This window comes from Acomys minous (genome assembly GCF_964271855.1).
Source record: "Acomys minous genome assembly, chromosome: 16".
Classification (NCBI taxonomy): domain Eukaryota; kingdom Metazoa; phylum Chordata; class Mammalia; order Rodentia; family Muridae; genus Acomys; species Acomys minous.
In genome coordinates this window covers 17,643,825-17,649,908 of record NC_140498.1, presented here as the reverse complement: position 1 = coordinate 17,649,908, position 6,084 = coordinate 17,643,825, and positions in this window count along the sequence as shown.

The following is a 6,084-nucleotide window of genomic DNA, read 5'->3' as shown; positions in this document are numbered from 1 at the left end:
CCTCCATCAGATTGGCCTGTAGACGTGTTTGGGGGAGTGGGGGTGTTTTCTTGATTGATGATGATGTGGGAGGGACCAGCTCACCGGGGGAGGTGACAGCCCTGACCAAGTTATATAAAATAGCAAACAACTGCCCCCCCTTGCTTAAAAGATAGCAAAATATAGGAGTGAATAGAGTGAATAAGGTCACTCTTAAAGTGGTCCCTGGTGAAAGGTCTTACCCTTGCTTCAGTTCCAAAGATAAGAATTGGTGCCATTTTGGAATGAAAAGCACCTAGCACACCACAGGCATCCTCACCCCAGGTCCAGCCTTCTGCACAAGGTGTTCTTGGAAAGCTGTGACTTTGAGGCCAGCCTGGTCTAGGAAGTGAGTCTAGGACAGTCAAAGCTACACAGAGAAGTCCTATCTTGAAAAAAAGTAGAGATTTAAAGAAAAAAATTTTCTATAGCCTGGTGTCAAGCCAAGAAAGTTATTAAAAAATTGTCCTACTTGTTCTTTGTATAATCAAGTATCATCACCTGACAGGAGTAACCTATAGGTAAAACAAGAGGTTCTGAAGATACCAAAAAACCTAGAGAGATTGTGACGTTATCTCAGGTAAAACAAAGCCTAAAATGGATTAACTATATAGGACTAGAAGGTCCCATAGGAAAATTAAAGCTGTGTGTGACAGGATACAGCCATAAATTCATGCAGAAAAGAGCTATTGCAACAGTGGAAAGCACAGATTAGCATTCCTCCAACTTCAGGAACAAGCTATAAAATGGGAGTTGCTCCTGATGAAGGTATTGAAAAATATTATCAAAGACAGTTACAGACTGCCCAAGCTGTCCATAAGCAAGGCACAGCAGAGGTCGGTTCTCCAAATTTATGAGGAGGGTCCTTGCTAATAGAGTATCAATTGCTCTACCACTAAAATGTTTAACTGATAAGCCTGTTTGTATAGAGAAATGATTCTTTAAAAAAAAAAAATCACAGGCACTAGAACAGCTGGTCCAACAACAGCTGGAGGCTTAACATATAGAAGAGCCCACCAGCCCTTGGAATTCCCCTATATTTATCATTTTTAAAAAATCTGGAAAATGGAGGATGCTCACAGATCTGAGAGCAATCAACAAAGTAATTCAGCCTATGGGTTCCTTACCACTTGGAATCCCCCACTTTTGTTTGTTTGTTTGTTTTTTGAGACAGGGTTCCTCTGTGTAGTCTTGACTGTCCTGGACTCTCTTTGTAGAACAGGCTGGCCTCCAACTCACAGAGATCCACTTGCCTCTGCCCCTCAGAGGGCTGGGATTACAGATGGGCCACAGCACCTGGCTGTATCTGAAATTCCTTTAACTTCTTTGTTACCTAAGGCATGGCCTATTTAAAATGATTCTTTTTTTTTTTTTCTCAATGCCCCTTGAGGGACAAGATAGGGAAAAGTTGGCTTTCACTGTGCCCGCGTTTAACCATGCCATGCCAATTAAGAAATACCACTGGAAGGTCTTGTCACAAGGAATGTTAAACACTCCTACCTTGTGTCAATATTTAGTACAACAGCCAGTAGAAATAATTTGTAAATAGTTTCCTCAATCTATAACATATCATTATATGGATGGTATCTTGCTGGCTGATTCAGATGCAGATACCGTAGAAAAATATTTGATGAAGTAAAGGGAATTTTGCCTTGTTGGGCATTTACAAATTGCTCCTGATAAATTACAAAAAGGAGAGTCTATTAATTATCTAGGATATAAGATACGTCTGCGGAAAAAAAATCCAGCCACAGAAGGTACAGATCGGAATAGGCCAGTTACAAACCTTAATGATTTCCAAAAAATTATTGGCTAAGGCCCATAACTGGATTAACTACTTACGAGCTAAGTAATTTATTTCAAACTTTACAAGGTGATTCGGGTTCAAATAGTCTAAGAAAATGATCAGCTGACGCTGGAGGAGAATTGGCTCTGGCAGAGAGGAGATCATAGGGCGCACATGTGCACTACGTGGACCCAAAACTTGATTCTGTTTTAGTTATCTTGTCTGCCACTCGCTCTCCCACGGGAATTGTTAGACAAGGAGAAGATAATGTCAGAGAATAGATATTTTTTAGCACATAAACAGAGTGAAAAAAAAAACTATATAGAAAGGGTTTCTGATTTGATTGTGAAAAGGAGATTAAAACTTTGTCAATTCGCAGGGACAGACCCAGCGGACACTGTGAGGTCTTATACTAACGTTGAAATCACCCCATTATGGGTAATTAGTGAGGGTTGGCAAAGAGCTTGCAGTGATATTTTGGGGTACATTAACAACAGATACCCTCAAAGCAAGTGCCTTCAGTTTATAAAAGGATTAATTGGATTCTTCCTTGTATAGTGAGAAGAGCACCAATTTCTAAAACCCCTACCTTTTATACAGACGCTAATAACCAGGAACGGCAGGTTCTAAGTCAGAAAATATAAGTAAAATAATTCAAAGTCCACAGGTTCAGTTCAGAAGCCAGAACTATATGCTCTTCTCATATTTCTGTTAGATTTTCAAGAACCTCTTAATATAGTTACTGACTCTCAATATGTACAAAGAGTTGTTTTACATATAGAAACTGCTGAACTTATTCTAAATGATTAAGAATTAACTTTATTATTTAGATTTCAAAATTTCATAAAAAGACAATCTATAAATAGTAGAGATTTAAGCCAGGCATGATGGCTCATGCCTGTACTCCAAGCACACAGGGAGACAAAGGCAGGCAAATCACTGTGAGTTCGAGACCATCCTGGTCTAAAAAGCGAGCCCAGGACAGCCAAGGCTACACAGAGAAACACTATCTCAAACAAACAAACAAACAAACAAACAAAAAACCCACATTTTTTTCTATAACCTGGCAAGAAGCCAAGAAAATGATTTAAATTTTTTTTTCTACTTGTTCTTTGTATAATCAAGCTCCATTACCTGGTTGCCAAAGAAATAAAAATTGGAAGATAGATGTTTTTCATCATACAGAGTTTGGAAAATTAAAGTATGTACACCATACAATTGATACCTAGTCAAGATTTAGTTTTTTCCTATTCAGGGTTTCAATGGGCTTTTGCCTTGAGTTCTGAAAAGGCTGATTCTGTTATCACACATTTATTAGAAGTGATAGCTATCGCAGAGATATCTTTACCGAGCAAAACTGATAAAGCTTTGGCACATGTATTCAGTAAAATGCAACACTTCTGTAGACATTACAACATAAAACATGTCATTGGTATACCTTACAGTCCTACAGGTCAAGCAGTTGTGGAAAGATCTAACTGTTCTTTAAAGAATATGCTCATAAAACTGAAAGGGAATGTGGGATCTCCTAGAGATAGATTAAATAATGCTTTATTCACCTTAAATTCTTTTAAATCTCAATGAGGCAGGTAGGATGGCTGCTAAAAACCGTTGGATTTTAGAGAGGACTGCTGAATCAGATCAGCATATGTATGTGATAACCTCAGAGTGGAAGTCAGGAAATGTGTTGCATTGGGGAAGAGGTTGTGTTTATGTTTCAACAGGAAGAGAAAAGCTGTGGCTTCCTTAAAAGTTGTTTCTCATGTCTATGTATTTGCCAGCTCCTAGTGACAAGAGGCATTCAGAGCCTCTTCACTCGCATGCTGCTCTCCTGAAGACAGTCCTCCTGAAGTCATGGCGCCACTAGAAACAGCTATGCATGTTCAGCAGGCTTGTGCAGAGGGCGAGTTTTCAGGAGAAGGGACTTGGGCTGTTGCCCCCTCCCCCACAGAGAGAGTGCAGGGCATTCAAGCAGTACAGTGTTTGCTTCAGGAGGTCAGGACTGCCTGGAACCAGACACCAAGAATAAAAGCCAGTGCAGGAGCAGGTCACTCACAGGAGAAATGGTGGGCAGGGACTGCAGGTCACCATCTGGGCTCCTGAGAAGGCAGGCCATCAGTATCCCAGCTCAGGACCTGGTTTGAGGGGACCATATTACTCTGGAGCCAGAGGCCCCTGTTTGTCATGTGACAAGCCCTTTAGTTGTCCAACTAGCAGCTGAGCTTTGGACCTAGGTCCATTCATACTGTCCAGCAGAGAGCGCTCTGTGACAGACTGTTCATCAACATCTGTATGTGTCTTGTAACTCCCTCCCCAGCCCAGTGCTGTCTGTCCTAGCACTTACTCAGTAGCTTCAAGCACCTGTTGAAGCAGGCTCAGGCCAGCTTTGCTGAGGTGCAGCCTGAAGGGCCTCACTTGGGTCTGCAGTGTATAACTTCCTGCTTTCCATGCAAGGGACAGGATCTGTGTGTGACTCATGCCAGTGTAAACTGGGAGTGTAGAGAACAGACAAGCCCCACCCCCAGGCTTGTCTTTCTGCATGGGTGATGGTAGGAAAGTGCTCCCCAGTTTTCTCCATGGTGCAGATGTTTTTGAGATGTATTTCCCAGGCTTCCTCAGAGATTGAGACCAGTGTACACTCTCTGCTTGGTGCTGTCCAAGCCAAGAAGGCATCCCAGTGCTGGGCTCCCTCCTTCCCTGTTCTGTATTCCTGCTCCTCAGAGTCCTATTCCAGGTACAGTACATAACTGTACAGAAGCTCTGGGGTCAGGCTGTTTCCAGGGAGACCTGGGCTAAGTGCTCCAGGCTGGTGCACTTCATGGTTAATGTTAAGTAGATGCCACTGCTACAATTAACTTACAGAAGAGTTGCATGTGGTGTGTCCGGGTGGATCAGTCAGGGTTCTCTGAAGGAACAGAAATGACATAATACGTGTTTTAATACGTATGACACATCGAATATATATTAAAAGGGGGATCATTGGAGTAGTTTAGGGCCTGTAGTCTGAGCAATTCAACAACGGCTCCTGATGGAAAGGCTAATGGTCTGGGAGTTGTTCATCCCACAAGGCTGGAGCTCTCAGCAGTCCCATCTGATGCTGGGCTCACAAGGAGAGAAAGGTCAGTTTTCAGTCCATGTTGGAAACCAGATATGCGTTCTAACACCAGTGAAGTCATGGCTTAGGAACAGGATAGGTGAACTGGCTAATGAGAGTGAGGGCAAGCAGGCAGAAAGGTAAACCTTTCTTTCCCTCTTCCCTGTGAGCCATCACCAAAAGGTGTGGCCCAGATTTAGGGTTTGTGTTCTGACCTTACGGACTTAGAATTGGTCTTTCACATCAAATAATCCAACCTAGAAAACTCCCTCCTAACTGCACCCAGCTGCTCGGGTTTTAGTTAATCCCACATGTAGTCAAGCTGACTATCAAGATTAGTCATTATACAAGAGCCTATCCCATTCTAGGAATAAAGATTGCAGTCTGTTGCTATTATTTTAAAAAAAAATCATTGCTTATTAAAACCATTTCATTGCCCAAGGCACTTCAGTAGCTTTCACTAAATACAGCTCTTTCTTTTGTTTGTCTGTCTGTTTTTTGTTTTTTAAGCAGGTGAAGCATGTGCTTTAGCAGCACCATGGCAACATAATCAGAAGAGAAGACAACCACACTGAACACAAAATACCCACTGATGTTACATGACTGCAGACAGCAACTCTGAGAGACTGTGAACACAATTTACATTTCTTCTTGTAATTTTCCCCATGATTGTACAGCGTAAAAGGAACAAGCATAGTGTTGTTTTTGGCACTCAGCAGTGCTAGTGACTAAAGCTGGGAAGGCCCTGGGTGGTGGCAACTGCATACCACAGCCAGGGTAATCCTGGGCCGAGAAACACACAGACTATTGCCATGTCTTTCCAGAAGGGCGACTTGAGACACAACATCAGATGACAAACCAAACAACCCCCATGACAGTGCTGAGAGACGGAGAGGACGCCTTGTTCTCCATGCATTTCCTTCAAGACACAGGTAAGTGTGTGGTAGCCAGAATTCTGATTTACCCAGCAGTGCGAGCCATGCCTTGTCCTCAACAGTGGATTTCTCACAGGGTGTGACAATCCTGGGACTCTGACCAGACATACAGCACAGATGGCTGTGGGACTGAACCATCTCAGTGCCCACACTGCCTGCCTGCCTTACATACCTGCTTCCACCTTAGTTTCCTTTAGGGTTCCCTAGGTCTTGTGTCCTGTCATGAATTAAGAGAATCACAGTTAAAACTT